At 39.3% G+C, this 17482-nt stretch overlaps 1 long non-coding RNA gene across 1 annotated transcript; it reads left to right on the top strand.

Annotated features, from left to right (window-relative positions):
• The first annotated feature begins 201 nt into the window (after positions 1-201).
• LOC311154771 lies at positions 202-15381 on the top strand. Its single transcript, XR_014616219.1, has 4 exons — positions 202-240; positions 4918-4953; positions 5496-5715; positions 6523-15381. It is a non-coding gene; the product is annotated as an uncharacterized lncRNA (long non-coding RNA).
• Positions 15382-17482: the final 2101 nt, after the last annotated feature.

Genomic DNA, 17482 nt, shown 5'->3' with positions numbered 1-17482 from the left:
GCCTCCTTGGAGGCGGGAGGCCAGTCCCGTGATGGACAGCGCCGCTGGCCAATCACCGCCAAAACCAGAGGGCTGATGCATGGGCACGGCACCCAATAGGCTCACGGTCGAGTGGGCGGGCCCGGGCGCAGTGAGCCCCCGCCGGGAGGCCGGGGGAAGGAGGGGAAGATGGCGGAGTGAGGGGCGGAGGAGGCGAAGGGGCCGGGCCGGCCGCGGCCCCGCGGCCTCGGCCGCGCTCAGGTGAGTGCGGCGGGACCAGCGGCTGCGTCCAGCCTGAAGCCTGGTGCCGGATCCCCGACTGGGCTGGGACCGAGCGCCCGCGCACCCGCCTCCCCGTCCCGCCCCGTGATTGGGCTGGGCCCGGGCTCGGGCTCGTTCCCGCGGCGCCGCGACAGAGCAGTGGGAGCGGCTGGGCGCTCTCGCCGCGCCGGCCCCGGGCGAGGAGCGGGCCGGTGTCCGTGTGGGGACGGACGGCAGCCGGAATCGGGCCGGTCCCACCCGCTCGCTGCCCTGAAAAGTCTGAGCAACTTCGGCGCTGGGGACGAGGGCGTCCTGCAGCTCCGGCGGCGGGCTGCAGCAGATGGCCGAGCGGGAGAGCCTGTTCTCTGCGCAGCGATACCCCGCAGCCGACTGGGCACAGCTGCGGACGGCGGCGACCTGGGGAAGGGAAACCGAAATGTATCATCTGAAATGAGGCTTCGCATGTCTGGCTACGAGCATAGCGCCGAATACAGCTACGCTGCTGTTATCGTTCTTATTCATGCGATGTGTGGGCTGGATGAATTCTGCTAATCTGAATGGTTATATCCTTTTATGATGTCTGTAGTGCTGACACAGGAGTGCACAAAAGGGATGGCTTCCTGGTTGTTTGACAAAACCAGAAGGTACAAAAACCTACCCTGCAAAACAAGCTCTTTGGAAAGAGGAGAGATTATAGTGGAATTTTATTTAGCTCTATAGATTCATGTTGATAATAAGATAAAAAGAATTTAAGACACCATGAAACACGTGAAACTATTGCTAAATGCACTAACTCTTCTTTCCTGTTAGTAAGCAGGCCAGGTATGCACTGAATTCTTCAAAATTGTCGTGGAATTTTGTGCTAGAGAATGGTACTTAGTTTAAATCTGAAGAAAAAGAAAATGGGGGGGGATCAACAGTTCTTACTGAATGCAAAAGAATTAGTATCAATAGCATGAGATTCCTTGTGTTCTGTATTTGATAGTAGTCCTTAAAATCTCGGGTTCGTCTTGGAATTGTGACTGCATTTTCAATCTGCATGTCAGGTAGAAGAAGCAAGTTGAAGTGGTTAAATGAGAAGCGTAGCTTTAGATTTTGTGGAGACGTGGTGTGTTAGCATGCATGACCTTATAATGAAGTAGTTGTTTGTAACTGGTGAAATAACTCAAAAGAAATATAAGCATGTCTTACAATTAGTTCTGAAAGCAGTAGCTACTTAGGAGAAAAATTTCTTAAGGAGCATTTTACTGATTTTCGTGTGCACCCTTACTGGTGTAGTAACAGTAATAGCAGCTTATAGCAGTATAACATTAAGACACAGTATGCTGCTACTGATGAATATTTCTACTTATGTGTATGAACTTTTAAAATATGCCAGGGGATTTGTCTTTGGCTTACTGCATATAAAGATGATTCTGTTTTATATTATCATTAGAAGAATAATAAGCAATCAGCTTGCTTTTGTGTGAAGTTGTATATTACTTTAGCAGTAAGAAATTCACATGGATTAGTATTTATTCTTAATTGCTTTCAGTGCACAAAAGCTGAAAGAAGTAGTATCTTAAAAATAATATCAGAATTTCCTGTTGCTCTGGTATATGTCAAATCAATATGCATTGGTTCACAATCTTGCCCACAGTGCTGTGAGTCTGCAGTGTGAGAATTTGCATAAGCAGGCTATGCATCTCATGGTTGTCACTTCTTATTCAGGGGTGTCAGAAGTCATGGGCCAGCCAAGGCTAGAAGGCTGTGACCAAGTTTGTGAAGAGTCTGGAGTATCACTTGAACACTTCCCATGTTCATTCTTAAAAGCTAAAAAAGGAGCAGTGTTTGAAACCAGTCCTGACATGCCAGAGATTATGTGAGTGCAAGATGCAAAACCTGCGCAGTCGTTAGGGGATTAAAAAAAATGAAGAGGATTTTTACAAACTAGAGTGTGGAAGAAGGGTTGTTTCTTTGCCTGAGCAGTATTCCTAGGGCACGTTCCTACAGTGTGTGTATCATGGAAATTGAAAGTTCATCTTTAAGCAGTTTTCCCTGTTTTCTCTGCTGTGGTATGAAGTACTGTTAAAATATTGTACCAACAATTAAGTAGATGTGCATTGGAAATCTGGTAAAAGAGGAAAGGGGTTTTATTTAAAAATACAGAGTGAAACAAAAAATTAAGATGGAGTATGTATGGTGCCTGGGATGTCTCTACAGCAGCCAAGCACCATAGCAGCATGCTATGGATCCAGCAGACTGGCAGTCTTTGTTGATGGGGGACAAAAGCTGACAGGTCCTTACTGTTTCCTGGCCTCTTCCTAGGCTGGCAACCATTCTAGGCTTCAGATGTGCCTTTGTGTACTCTTTTGGAGGAGACATTGCCCTGTGTCTCTACTTTGTCCTGACTGTGGGTTATCAATGTTGTCTCCAGGTCTTCTGAAGTGGCAGGGGGATGTGACCTGCAAACCTGGGTGCTGCTAACATAAGCCCCTTAGAGCCCAGTTCCTGCTCAGTGTTAGTTTGGTGCCTCCACACTCAGGTGCTCCTGTTCTTTCTCCAGTCACACCAGTCTTAGACTTTCTTTTACAAGTTCTAACCTTTGCCTTGTAGCTTGGATTCAGATGCTTAGTTCAAAGTTGGCTAGAAAGCAAAAAGAGCATGAAGGCAGCTAATTTTTTTGCAGGAGTGTAAGCTACTTTCTCTTGTATTTGTGTTTGTAATTTAAGCACTTGTCGTTGTCCACTTTCCAGGTTAAATTTGGCAGTTCTTAAGCCATAGGGAAAACCATAGTGGACTTGTGTAGGGCCAGTTTTGCTTTCTGTGTCTCCATAGGTCTCCACTATACTTCCAATTTTTTGTGTTTTGGTCTTTCTACATAAACCCATTTCTAGATCTTTTTTTCCTTACTTCCTCATACTTCTCAGGCTCTAGGTAAGAGAAGAGGAATCATCTTTTGAGTCCTTTTAGTTCTGTTCATCTCCTGGAGGATTTGTGTCTGTGTAAGAGTCAAAGATAGTGTTTTGATGGATCTCAGTTTTTGTTGTACCTTAAAACAGAGCATGGAGGGCAGAATGAAAGTTGGTTGCATAGCTGTATACTATTATATTAATATAGTCTCCAATTCCAGTGTGCTGATTATGTCAGAACACCAACTTTTGTGGGGTTTTTTTTTTTTGCCATACTCGTGAATTGGTAATACAGTATGTTAATATATATGAGAAGATAAATATTGCAGTTTTGCTGGTAAATTTATTTGTGAGATACCACTTCATCTCTTTTCGGCTTTGGAATCCCTGAAGTTACTGAACTTCTTCAATACAGGCACCTATCTGAATGTGAGATTTAAAGTTCATGGAATCTAATCTTTAGTTATGGTAGAGCAAAAAAAATTAATGGTCAATAGGTCAAGACTTAATGAAAATAATACATTATGAATTTTTAACAAAGAAGGAGGAGTCATGTAGGCAGTGTTGAGCTTTCACAGTTATTTCTTGCTCCACATCAACTGATTGTATGTTCAGTACGGTATGAAACAAGAAAAATGGCAATTGTTTTTCTTTGTAATGTCCACTAGCTTTTATCTGAAGAGTTGATAGTGTCGCCATCAGTCTCAGTGCCTGCTCATTTTTAATAGCCTTGATATATCCAGTTGCATTTGCAAGTTCTGTTGGACTGCTGTGAACTCTGTGCTCACGGAATTGATGAAAGTCAGGTAGAGAGTGTATCAAGCAGAGTAGTTAAAAACTGGGGCATTCAAAGTCAGTGAACTTGCTAAAATTAAAAAAAGTAGGTTAAAGCTAACTGAATTTCAGTGTTGGATGAACCATTCCTTTGCTTGAGTTGCTTCAAATGTCACCAGCTGCTTTCTTTTTTAAAAAGAATTACTTTAGTGTTTAGTTTAGTTAATTCATAGTCTTATTGAAAGAAGACCCAGCTTTTCAAAGATTGGATTGGTTTCTATTATGACAAGGCAATTGGGGTTATTACCAATCCTGGTAACTGTTCCTTTTCAAGTTAATTATTTTGTGAAGCATTTGCTGTTGGTTCCTTAATGTCTCAAAGTCACATAGTGCTTGGCTGGCTATTGAGGGAAAATTTGAGTAGGAGGGGTCAGAACTGGCAACATGGGAAGGAAGTAACTCCCCTGAAATAGGGATTGTCTGATGGCTGGGGATTTTCAGAAGGTCCAGGTGCATGGTGCTTGTAGAAGTGCTGTGTTGTGCAGGGGTGTGGAAGCTAATAATACTCTGCTGAGGAATTTTGAATAATTTAGGTTCTGTGTGATGAGATAGTTCTTCTTATAGCAATCCATTATTCTTCCTGTTAGGTTGTCAGCTCAGCATCCTCACTACAGTAGTTTGTTATTAACGTGAAAAAGTTTCTTGCCTTACGGAGACGGAATATGTATCCATCTCAGTTCCCATGAAACTGAAATGTGTGCCTCCAGTTGTTTAAAGTTTGTGGGTCCTGGCTCTTTCACACTTGAGTCCAATTTTCTTGATTTAAACTAAAAGAGGGGGTATATCTGATAATTTGAAAAATAACATCAGCATGTTTTACATAGGAAATCGAAAAATGATACCTCATTCATGGAAGGTACACCTTTTGTGTCTTATGCAGTTAATCGTGTATGATCTGAGCTGCTTCCTAGATGCAAATTTAATTTTGTTTATTCATCTCTTTCTTTCTAAGCTCACTGAAGAGGATGTGGAATGATCAAAAATAATGGTGAGTACAAGTGGGAGGTTATTTAGGTACTAAATGTAAGGTACTAAACCAAGTTTGTCAGCTGATTTAGTTCCCTTTTTCCTGACCAAAGAAATCTGTCATTGAGATTTTAATTTTTTGTAGTGTGCTTTCAGAGAACTGGAATGTGTCCACAGTGTCAGATTTGAGGTTGGGCTTCACCTTAAAGAAACATTGATTTGACTTTTATATATTCTAAAAAGAATAAATGCCTTGAAAGTCATAAAATCCCTGTCCTGTGATGTCATTTGCTCTGCTAAGACAAATTGTGTTAATTTGGAATAGTTTTCTTAAAAATGTTATTTGTTAAAGATAGAATTGGAAGGATGACAAAATAACCAAATGTAAACTATCAAATAAAAAAAAGTACATTCAGAATTTCCAAGATGACAATAAACTTCTGTAGTTTTGTTTTATTTTTTCCCAGTGAATTAAATAAAGATATTCTGGTAGTTAAAGTGTGCAACAAAGGGCTGTATTCTGTTCTCAGCTCTGTTACAAACCTTTGGCATGTTTTATTGCAGGTCTCCAGGTCTGTTTTTCCACATCTTCATAAGAATAAGATTTTCCCAGCAGTCAATGGTCAACCCAATGATCAGCTGAAATATTTGAGTGACTCAAGAGTGATATCGACAGTGATATGTACTATATTTCCATTTTCATGGTCTACTCACTGCTTCTAACATAGGAGCTGAAAATTGTCACTGGAAGACTATTTTTGGACTTGATCAACGGAATGATAAGGTAATTAAAGTAATTAAAGTAAGAAATACAGACAGGGAAAAGAGAGGAAGAGGTTAATTATTCTCATGTTCTTGTATATGAGAAAGATTTTTTTTTTTTCTTTTTTTTCTCTATTTTGAATCTCTTATTTTACACAAGAGAGTGTTAATAAACATTCTGGCAATAGCAATGCAGGAGAGCACCCATGTTAGCTTCCAACTTAATGCAAAAATATTGGTGTTAACAGCTGCTGTAACTAGGTAGTACCAGGTGAGTATCACTGATGGAAGGCCAGGGGATCTGCTGAAATTTGGCTATGCTGTGGATAAGTGGGGAGAAATGAGTAAAAGTAAGAAGCTAATGTATGTGATCTTAAAGCTGTTTTAAGTGCTCTTTTCCTCTCCAGGACTGACAGTTTCATAATTAGTTGGGTGGTAGTTTATGATGTCTCTTTGAGCTGTGACCTGCTAGAGCAGAGTACGTACACTCTGTGCCATGTGCGCTCTGCTGCTGCCTCGTTGTTGTCATCTCTGTGTTGGAGACGCAGTTGAAGCCCCACAGCTAATTAACAGTGGTATATTTTTAGTTGCATTGCTTCTAAGTGTATAGTTCAGCATTTCTGAAGTGTTTCCTTAGCCGGCTTATGGCCATCTAAAGTTAGATGCAGAATCTTACAGACCAAGGGATTATTGCAGTTTGTGAAACCAGATAATTTTATTCATTAGAGTCAGGCTTTTAAAGTAGTGATCTGGTGGGCATTTTAACGTTGAATGTATTTTATTCTGATTCCTAAACTACCTTCCCTGTTTTTTTAATTTGGAATTCCAGATCCTCTCCTAAGAAGGTGGTCCTCTTACTTGCTGAAAGGCTGTAAAATGTGGATATTTCTCTTCTAGCAAGCAAAACCCGTCCTTCATTTCCATGGAGCTGAATGAACAAAGATCTGTCCACTTCTCTTTGAATCATCTCACCAAACATTTGATTCACCAGATGACTTCCCCCACAGAAGTAGCCCACTGTTTTATCAAAACTCAGAAGCAGAGTAACAGAAATCGGCATTTGTTTTCCTGAAAAAATGTCATCTGTGCCAGCTCTTCATTCAGCTTTCTGCATTCTGTTTTAAAATGAAAAATACTTGGTAATCAGATGCAAGTAGAAGCTGGTGTTTTTCACTGGTATTTCCTTCTTAATTTTAGGAAGGTTAAGTACTTCGCTGTGTCAAATTGGATTTCCTAGCAGATAAAGCACCTGCATGCATTGCTGTGTCAGACTGCCCTCATATATATGAAAAGTTGCAGCAGGAAAACCAGAATGTTTTCTGCTCTGACATGAGGAAGAAACTTACTAAACAAGTAGGGGCATCTCTTACAGGTATTTTCTAGTCCAGGTCCCAGATCCCAGGCTAGACTTTGTAGATAGGTATCAACTCACATAAAGCAGCTAATGCACAAGAACAAATACAGAATCACCTTGTCTATACTGTGTATACCCAGGCTGTGATCAAAATGTGTGTTTGCATGTGTGAATCTCTGTAAGTGCAGGATATGAAGAGCTTTCACCTGAAGAAGAAATTACTCTGCATCATTTCATTTTTAGCAAAGAAAAAGGAAGCTTTGAAGGCCTCTGGGGGTAACAGCATAATGACTAGGTTTGCATTAAATCATTACCTTCCTTGGGCTTTAATGAATCCTTAGCATCAAAAGGAACAAGACCATTCTACAGTAGAAGAGATGGGCAGAACATCTTTCTTTATTATAGAAATTAACTTCTGATGGGATGGAAGAGACCAGAGCTGTAAAGTTGCAGTTTATCTACCTGGCTTCCTCGACACAATTTCAGCTTTTCCTACCACTGATGAAATCTAGTTTTTTGATTCTTTCATGACTGAGAGGACCTTTATGTTTCCTCCATCTAGGTAGAAATAGGTCCAAGAAAATGGAATGTTAGCCACGTAAGAGGGGTGAGTTGAGAGCAGAAATACTTAGTACAGTCCTTTTTCTGGCTCTTATTCCTTCCCAAACTAAGGCACAATCTGGTTGTTCTCATGTTTACACAAGATTCTTTGTCTATGTAATTTGTGATTATATAGGATATTTTCTGTCATTCTGAGATGGGAGCATATATTGATTACATGCTCCCTGCTATGGGCTTATCTATAACAAGATTTTTGGCAAAAAACTACCAGAACTGGGATATGTATTATATTCCACCTCCAATCTGAAACTCTTTTTAGTGCACCTTATTCCAAGCTTGTGATTTAGAAATGTGGCTTGCTAGCTTAAAGTACGGAAGATACTAAAATGGTTCGGGAAGTGTTCTAGATTTCTTGTTCTATTTTTCCTTTTAGAAAACTGCTGGAGAGAGCCAGCCTGAAAATGGCTGAAAAAGCAAACAATTGAAATCCTTCTTAAATGTTGGTGATTGATTGCCAGGGCAGCATTCCAGTATCAAAAATGGGATGACATTTTATGGGACCAAGTTCCGTAGCAGAGTGAGGACAAGCGTTGATGTTGATTCTAATCCTCCAAGTAATGTCTGTGTTTAGACTTGTTTTGTAACAATAGGATTTAATGACAGCTTCACCCATTTTGTCTTTCCATGAAGCAAAAAGCAGACATGTAAGCTTAAGAGTGGTGGGCGGGACGCTGCATATTGAAGTAATGCCAAATTTAATGAGCAGAGAGGTGCTTTAAAATTGCATGTAACATTGTGGTGAGCTGTGTGATAAGAGCTAACATTGAGCTTGATGAGGCAACCACCAGCTTGGCCTGACTTTGCTGAATATGGTCTGAACTTTCTGGCATTGAAGGCAACTAGAAAAGCACACTTTGTTTTAGGGCCTCCTTACATTGAAGTCAATAGGATTTAATGGAGATGTCTGTAGAAGCAGGATCCATATCTAAGTGGTGGAAAATACTGTCAATATCATAGGATTACAGTGGTTGGGAAGTATGTGGTATAAGAAATGTCTGATGTAGATCTTGGAATTTTCTTCCTTCTGCCCATACTTACCCCTCTGATGTTAGAGATAGCAGTTGTTTCTTGCATAGCTTGACAAAATACTTGGGGGACAGGAAGGTATTTTAGTTTTCTGTGGACATGTATAAAAATTGCAAATTTCCCTGACTAGAGAGCTAATAATCTAAGCTCCTTAAACTCAATATTTTGTAACCCGGCATTATAACAAAAAAGTAGAATTACTGATTTTTTTCTTAACTCCTATTCATGACAGTGTAGCAGCATTAATTTTTGAGTTTAATTTTAGAACATCAGGATTTTATTAGGTTAAGGATCTATGGCTTTCACAGAAGTAATACTCCAATAGTGCATGCCCAGAAGACCCCCATTGTTGTACCTTCCTGGCCAGCACCTTTAAAGAGCTGCTGTGTTTGGAAATGCTGCTTCGTCTGACTCACTTTTCCTTGCTCCGCTTTTCCTTTATGTTGGTTGGAAATCTTCCCATGTGAAAGATTACAAAAACAAGGGGCATGTGCAATAGCTCATATATATATATATACATATATATATTTTAATACTTGTGGACAAAATGATGTTACAAGTTGTTTGAAAACAACAAAATCACCAATGTCTTCCATTTTGAGATGTGTATAGTTCCATAAGCATTAGTGCTTTGTAGCAAACTGTAGTGCCATGTTAGGACCAGTGCATGAGCCTAGTAGTATTTTTACAATTTCTGAGTGACAAATTTATTAGTAAACAGTGATGATAATGTAATTAACACTAGAAAGGATACAATAGGAATGTCAAAAACATGGTCTAAACATGCAGTATCCTCCCTTTGACAATGGCAATGCTATCCTTAGAAATGGAACTCATTCACTTAATGGGCTTCATAGAATCATAGTTGACTTTTTGATATTTGTCTGTTTGTCCAACAGCAGTAGTAAGCTAGAGTACGCAAGTATCCATAATTCTCATCCCTATCGGTGTGATTCTTTTCTTTTAGATCTTTGTTGGTGTTTTCTTCCATTTTCAATTTTATTGAACCATCTATTACCCATCCTGTGATATACTCACAAAAGTATGAGTATGCTAAGGAGTTTGTGTACATTCTGTACACAGCTCTTACCTTCAGATAATTTACAAAGCCTGTTAAATAATCTTGTCTTTTTTTCAGATCTGACTCTATGATTATAGCTAGCAGAACATTATCCTCATTGTGTGATAAGTTAATAGTTGCAAAATGTGATGTGCTAATTATGCGTAGAAGAGTTTTCTCCATTATTGCAGGAATGGGGAACCTTTTTTGGCTGAAATCCTATTGAATCTTAAAATAACTTTGGTGGATCCTGCATTTACATACATCTTAGTAAGAGAGACTACGTTAAGGTCAAAGGCTGTTGGAAAATGAAGTTGCAGGCTGTGTCTGTGCAGCAGGCTGTCTCTAGCCAATGGATCAGAGATTCCCCACCCCTGTATTAGTGAGAATTCAGTATCTTGTATTTTAGGTAACTTCCAGTTTTGCTTTCCAGCTCTAAGCTCAATTTTAGTGATTTCTGTCTCTCCCTCTGCGTTTTTCAGAAGGAAAGTTTAGACCAGGGAAGTAAAATTGATTTAGCACTCAATGGGCAGCTTGGACTGGTCGAATAGGAGACTGGTATGATTCTTGAGATGTGCATTGCTCTGTGGATGGCATCCTCTGATTTCCTAGGAATAAGTCTTTTATTTGACGCCAGTGCTGCTCTTCACCCATTTCTCTCTTTCAGCTTAGAGAGGATACTGCATCTTTTTTTCCTGAGACCTGCCTGTAAATGGCCATTAGGGGGAGGGAGGGAATGGGTAGCTTGGTTTTGTAATTTTGGTACGATATATCTTTAAAGTAATTAATCAAAAAGCATGTACTTCCGTGCAATGACAGTAATCCAGGCAGAGTTAATGTATGTAACAGGGAAAAAAAAACCCCAACAAAACCAACCAAACAACCCTCTGCATCTAATAGATTTCTGAGAAAATTGGACAGGTGGGCCATTTACAGCAGAGCTCTGGGGGACCTGTGCTAAGAGTCAGGTTCAATTCTAAATGGACATAGCTGTACCATTGAACAAAGTAGTTTAGTGCTTGGGAGAATCAATTGAAAAATACCTCTGAAACTGGAATGCAAAATAGCACAGTATGTAGGGGGAAGAATCCCTGATGCAAACAAAGCCATAAGATGATTTAATAAGAAAATAGAACTTTAGTAGCAATAACTGTTTTGCATGTGATAGTAAATAACTTGCATTAGCAAGACTGTACAGTAGAGTAAGTGGGTAATAACCAAATAAGTTTGTGGCGCTCTGTGCTGCAGGGAGTTGTGTGAAGAGTCTTCCTGAGAAGAAGGGTGAATTCTTCTTATGTTCCTCTCATTGGAGGGAATTTGGCACTTGAATACTAAGTTAATGAACGTGATATATATAGTAAAAAAAGAAAAATTAGCTTTGCCACATGTCTGAAGCACTGTCAGTGAGTGCTGGGGGAAGGGCAGACAGTTCCCTTTGAAAGGATAGCTGAAGTTTCCCTGTAATTTTTTTCTTTCCCTGTAGCCTAGCACTTGCTCTGTTTCTCTGAGAAACTAAACTTTTCAAAATAACTGTACTGTGAAGAGAACCTGATTCTAAAGTTAGAAGCTTTTGTGGTGGGAAATACGTTTTGCTTTCTTTGTTTATAAAGACCAATCTGAGGTAGTCCTTAAATAAAAACAAAAAACCAAAATATTAGAGAGCACTTGACACTCAAAACATTTGTGCATGCCAAGCACAACTGTAGAATTCCAAAGATGTTACAGCGGAAAATAATTTCAGCTTTGCTAAACACTGCTTGAGACTATAATTAATTTCAGCTGATGCCTGAAGTTTTGCTGAGGAATGTACTGTGAAGCCTCTGGTAACACAAAGGGTTATTGATCTTCACCTGTAGATCTGCATCCAGAAAATTACTTGCTATCAAAGGGTTGCATAAAAGAGCCACAGGAGTTCCAAACTGTTCCTAGTTGACACTTCTCAGTGTAGATACCTCATGTATGGACAACATATAGTAGTGTACTCTGAACAGAATCAGAGGTTTAGATCAATATGACTGCATTTCTTCTGGAAAGCTGAAGTAATTTAGACTGTAAGCTTCCAGCTTAATGGAAGCTTCTTGTGTTTTTAAACCAGGGGCTGAAGCACTTTGGCTATTAATAAATTGATAATGGAACTGTGAGGGCTGTGAGCATTTTTGCAGTAAAAAGTAACAGGATAAGCATGAGAATGTCTAAATTAAGTGTTGGCTAATATGTAATATGCTTATGAAAACTAATTGATCTGAAAGATTGTAATCAGCTTAAATTCCAACTATTGATTTTTTGATAAAATTGGAAGCTGGCCATAGGGACCTGCATTTGATTGCTCTCTGATTACATTTGAGAAATTTTGAAATTACGTGGTCTGTGATCAGCAAGTACATTTACATAATAATGAAATTTTAATGAAAACAAAGTCACATTCATGCTTCAGAAGTATGAACTTTGTGGCTGAACAGAATTCTTCGAGGGTATATCCACTCAGAACAGGGGGAAGGAAATAAAGACTGATGGAGCCAGGCAAGCTATCTACATACACTTCCCAGTTCAGGCTTCTAATAATGATCTGAATTCTATGGGTTGCTGGACTAGGAATTACTATTCACAGCAACAAAAGGAATCCCTTTGCCTTTCAGCTCTTGTACTGTGGCATGGCTTTTGCTTCAACCTCCTTGATTTAACAGCTTCTAAACCTAAGCGGAAGTGTCAGGTGCTACCACGCTTGGGTGTGGTATATCAAAAGGTATAATGATCAGTATGGACATGCCTCCTTTAGCAGTACTAAACCCAGATGTTACAAATATATTCTGTTTGTATATCCAGTAGTGCTGCTGCAGAAGGTCTAGCCAGTGTGGGAATTGTGTTGGGAATTGTACCTTCTGAAACTGAGGGTATTTGTCAAATTTATGAGAAAAAAGGAAGTCTTGCAAAGACTTCTTGATAGTAAGTGGGAATAAATTGTACTGAGCTTGAGGATACTCACACTTTACATGAGGATTACATTGTCAAGAACTGGCAGTCTGTTTTTTGGGGGGGAGGCAGAAAAGAAAAATATATTGAAGATGGAACTATTTTTGATGTATAATGAATCTTAGAAATTACTGCTTCTTGCATCCTTAGGAAGCTGGTTGGTCTTCCTCCAAAACTAATAATCCTGCTTGCTGATTAGGTACAGAGCTGCAGAATGACAGTTCAAGTTAGATTCCACTGGATTTCTTTCAAGGAATGATCCAGCATTTTACCCCTGTAGCACTTCGACTGGTACACAAAAGCCAACAGTTGAATCAGGGTGTCTTGTTCAACAGTGCAGAATACTAACCATGGATTCTGATGTCTGTTCCCTTTCAATCTCTACACTTCCTCCTGTGTTTTAGAGAAAGTGTCAGTGTTCATGATGTCAGCAGAGCATGTTTCTGACCGGGTTATAATATAGACAAACTCCCAAGACTTTTACCCCATCTAAAGTTAAAGATAGAAGGTTACTTTCTGTTCAGTGTGTCCTGTGTAAATCCTGTCTGCTTCTCTCCACTTCCCCTCCAAATGAGTGTGTTTGCAGGTCAAATGAAAGGCAGGTAGTTTGTAATGCCTTAGGCATGAAGAACTGCATGGAGAAACTGAAGGAAAGTGGCACAGGCCCACAAACCAAATCTTAGAGCTAGTATTCTAATTATGCATGATTCAAAATGTCTAGTGTAATGTAGTTATTACCAGTAAATTGAGATATGCATTTTTACATAATGAAGCAATAGGAATTAATATACCAATAGCTTGAACTTCCTGCTTTGATTCTCAAATATTGGGTTTTTTTTTAGAGAATGTGCTGCCTCTGTAGAGAAGGGGGCAGAATGTATAGATAGGGACAGAAGCATGGCACCAAAACTGTAAATCAGGAACCGAGATCAGCAGAGCTCGCCTTTATAACCTCTAGTCTGGTTCATATCACTGTCCTGAGCATGTAAAAAGCAGGGCACGAACTAAGCATGTTTAGAGGCGAGATGAGGTTTCTCACCTGCTGCAGCTGTAGCATGGAAAAGGGTGCAGAGTTTCTTACACGGTACAGGGGAGCAACTGGTGGGAAAGAAAAAAAAAGCAAACCCACAAAAAAAAATCACCCCAAAACCCAAGGCGACAAACAAGTAACAAAACCACAGACTCAAATTGAGTGTAGTATTTGCCAGACAGCAGTAAGTAATAGCTTGAGTGTGGTGAGAGAACTTATTTGGAGAATACTGAAATTAATAAGCACAGTACATATTTTTCAGGTGTTGAATAGCTTTTTAAGACAGTATTTTCAGGTAACTCTAGCCACATAGGCAGCTGTACTGAAGCATACTGGTACCAGCCAGCAATAATGGCATCTGCAGGAATGAACCTGAAAATACTGGTAATCTTGTATATTTTTTAAGTTCTTTAAAGAGATTTTTAAAAACAGAAAATGAGATTTGATCACTGAAGGTCTTTATCTTCTGCAACAGAGGTTGCAATTTTCTTGTTTTCTTTATTTCACTTACTAGATAAAAGGGAATTTGGGTGCCATCTTTCTGTAAACTCTTAGTGTGTTCTCTGTAATTCAAGTCTCTTCGTGGATAATGCAGTCAATTTCTGCTGGCAGTTTGAAAATTAGAGAATGTGTGGCATAGCCTACGTCACTAATACTTTTCCAAGTTTAAACTTGTAATTAAACATGTAGAATACTGGCTTGTAATTGCAGAATTCCATACTTGTAGCTTAGCTTAATTTTGTAAGTGGGCTTAACTTGTGCAGAACACTTCTCCATGTACAGAGGCTCAGTCCTCTCTCTTAAGTAGAAAGAAGTGTCTTGGAGGAAGAAAAGGTGTGTCAAGTTAACTCCTCTTCATACTTCATAGCCAACCATTCATAAAGCACTGTGTTTTGGGTTTAGAATGGGAACTGTGGTTTTACCCATGAATGCTCATATTAAATATGTAAGGATTGCCAAATAAAGATACGAATATTATAAGAGAAGATAACTATTCCATGGTATCACAAGTTAGACTGAATGAAAGTCTTTGAGCCAACTTCTTCAAGAAACAAGAAAATTTCTAAGACAAAGTTAGCCCAGTGGTTAACCATGGTCATTTTTAATTCTTTAGAACACTATGCATGGTTTTAAAGTCTGTTAAATATTGTAATGAGTAAGCCATTGTATCCTTTGTATTTCCCTTCAGTATAACCTGGGGAATAAGCTACTTCAGGATATCAGTGAAGTTATTTTCCTTTTGAAAAATATAACAGCAAAGGAGAAGCATTAGGTATCAATTCCTAAAAATTACCTTAGTACTTTATAGGCTAAAGAATACTTATACTGAACTTCTGATAGCATTCTTGCATGGATTAGTGGAGGAAATTATTGGTGTGACTACAAACTATGTACTCCCATTGCACATGTTTTACATGGTAACAGTGAAAGAATGTCTCCCTGCAAATTCTGATTTTTTCCAAAAGGCAGCTTGCTTTTATATCTATGCATCTTTGAGGATTTCAAGATAAAATTTTATTCTTTTGACACTGTAAAGAGGAACTGTTTAAAAATGAACCTGGAAACTCTGCACCTGTATACAAACTTTTTTAGCAATAAAGCAGCACAGGCTGAGAATGCACTAAAACTGGATGTGTCATCTGTTCAGAAGACAAATTAACCAAATTACTGTACATTCCACTCCACTTCTGAGGTGCACTTGCTGTAGCTTTGTCAAAACATAACAACTTGAGCTGAATTCATATATGCTGGATATCTGCTTTGGGGCTAGATGTCCCAGCAGTCTTCAGGCACAAGAGCTTCTGACTTACACAGCAACTAAACAAAGATTGTTATTCCACTCATTCTAAGATGCATAACTTCAGTCCCTTCAAGGGTCATTTTAGAGGGTGGCAGAAACTCTCTGCTTCTTGTATTGATTGCCTAAAAGTAATAAGGCACCTCAGAAGACTGTTTTATGGACATATTGTTTATTGTTTTGGTGACTACACTTCAAAAAAATTTCTTCTGTGGTTGGTGGAGGTCCTCCCAGTTTCAAAGATTACAGAAATGCAGTTTAAAAATTTGCCAGCTATTCTTCAACACATACTCATTATTTATTTAAGTCTATGCTATGTAATATAATTTGTGAAACCAATACTTTAATGCTTTATAACAAATGAGGACCCAAGCAAGATAAAGTGATGGGGTTTTTTCTGCAAAATAATCAAAGGAAAGAAGTAGGCCTATGACTCACATAATATTGGCAGTGATTTGGACTACATGAATTTCTGAGTTTCAGCTTTTATTTAAGAAGTTCCTTCTTCACAACTTTAAACATAATACAAAAATGTAATTGACAGCTTTCTTTTTCTTTTAGGGATCAGCACTAATGAAGCAAAACAATTTAGCATTATTCATAACACAGATATAAAATAGCAAGAAACAGTCTCAATGCAGAAACTAAAATGAAAGGGCAAAAGCAAACAGTCCCATTATCAACCACATTTCATTGTTGCTTGCAACAACACAAGCACTAAGGAAGTGCTAAGGTATTAGAATTTGTGAGAGTCCCTCCTCTCCTTGCAGAACGACTGGTGATACTCCACGGTTCTGTTTACAACAATGAACTGGGACCATAACAACTCCCAAACAGAAAGCAGCACAGTGAGCATTAGTAGTAGCCTAAGTACCAGTTGCCCACCTAAAACCTCTGAGGTGCCTTACAGTGAGTTTAGTTCCTTCTGCTTCAAGCAGTTATTTTACAAATAAGACAAAACACAGAACTGGCAGCAGCAGCAATGACATCTGAAACCTGCTGGTCATATGTATGGAAGGAGAAGGCAATTTGCATCACTGGAATTAAGCTGATCAAGTAAATATAATCCTCTCTAGACTTCTACAGACAACTACTAAACTTTCCATAAAGTTCATTGTCCCTTTCGGGAAAAACCTTAGCCCTTTAGGCAGCAAAGAGGAGAGGAAAAGGGACCTTAATCTTCCAAAAACAAGAATTAGGGATATTCTGTTCCAGTAATAAAGGGTAAGTAGTGCTTTCTTTTCTATAAAATTATTTTCTAAATATTTGGAAATAAGCAGAACCAATTTTCAACAGCGAGAGATGCCAATGAGCCAGAACTAGGTATTTTTTATGAAACATCTTAGCTGGCCAGTTGAAGGCAACAGGCAGTCATAACTTCAGGAAAGCACTGCTTCCACAATTGTGCAGAAGACTGTTCCTTGGTTTCATAGTTAACATTCCAGAAAGAAAGGCTCAAATCTGTTCAAGGCAGTAGCTCACTCAGTCCTGTTCCTGGGACTGCACTTCAGCAGACTTGGCAGGCACATGGGTTGCCCTTTTCCTGGAATTCAAAACCTTGTGTTCTGCCTCCATGCATCCAGACTCATGCTCTAAGAACATTGCAGCATCTGTGCTCGTCTGCTGCTTTTGCAGGCAATGCACACAAGCAAACCTCAAAACTATTTAGGAATCCATTTAGCAGTGGCTCACATATCAGATGTAGCTATGAGCCACATGACCAAAATCTACCTGCCATTAAAACCAAGGCTGCCAATTATAATGTGTCTGTATTAAGAGGTAGGACAAGAGCTTTAGGTTTTTAAGAAGGTTCAGTTTGTAATGGTGGCTCTTGAATAGCATCACCTTGTTAAATATGTTTTGCATAGCTCCAGAAACCTGACTTCAGTATTTCCAAGTTTTCCCCCTGAAGTCATTAGAAAAACCAGTC

Source organism: Fringilla coelebs, assembly GCF_963513975.1.
Source record: "Fringilla coelebs genome assembly, chromosome: 6".
NCBI lineage: Eukaryota > Metazoa > Chordata > Aves > Passeriformes > Fringillidae > Fringilla > Fringilla coelebs.
Note: the sequence above shows the minus strand (reverse complement) of the source record. Positions and strands in the feature narration are given on the sequence as shown.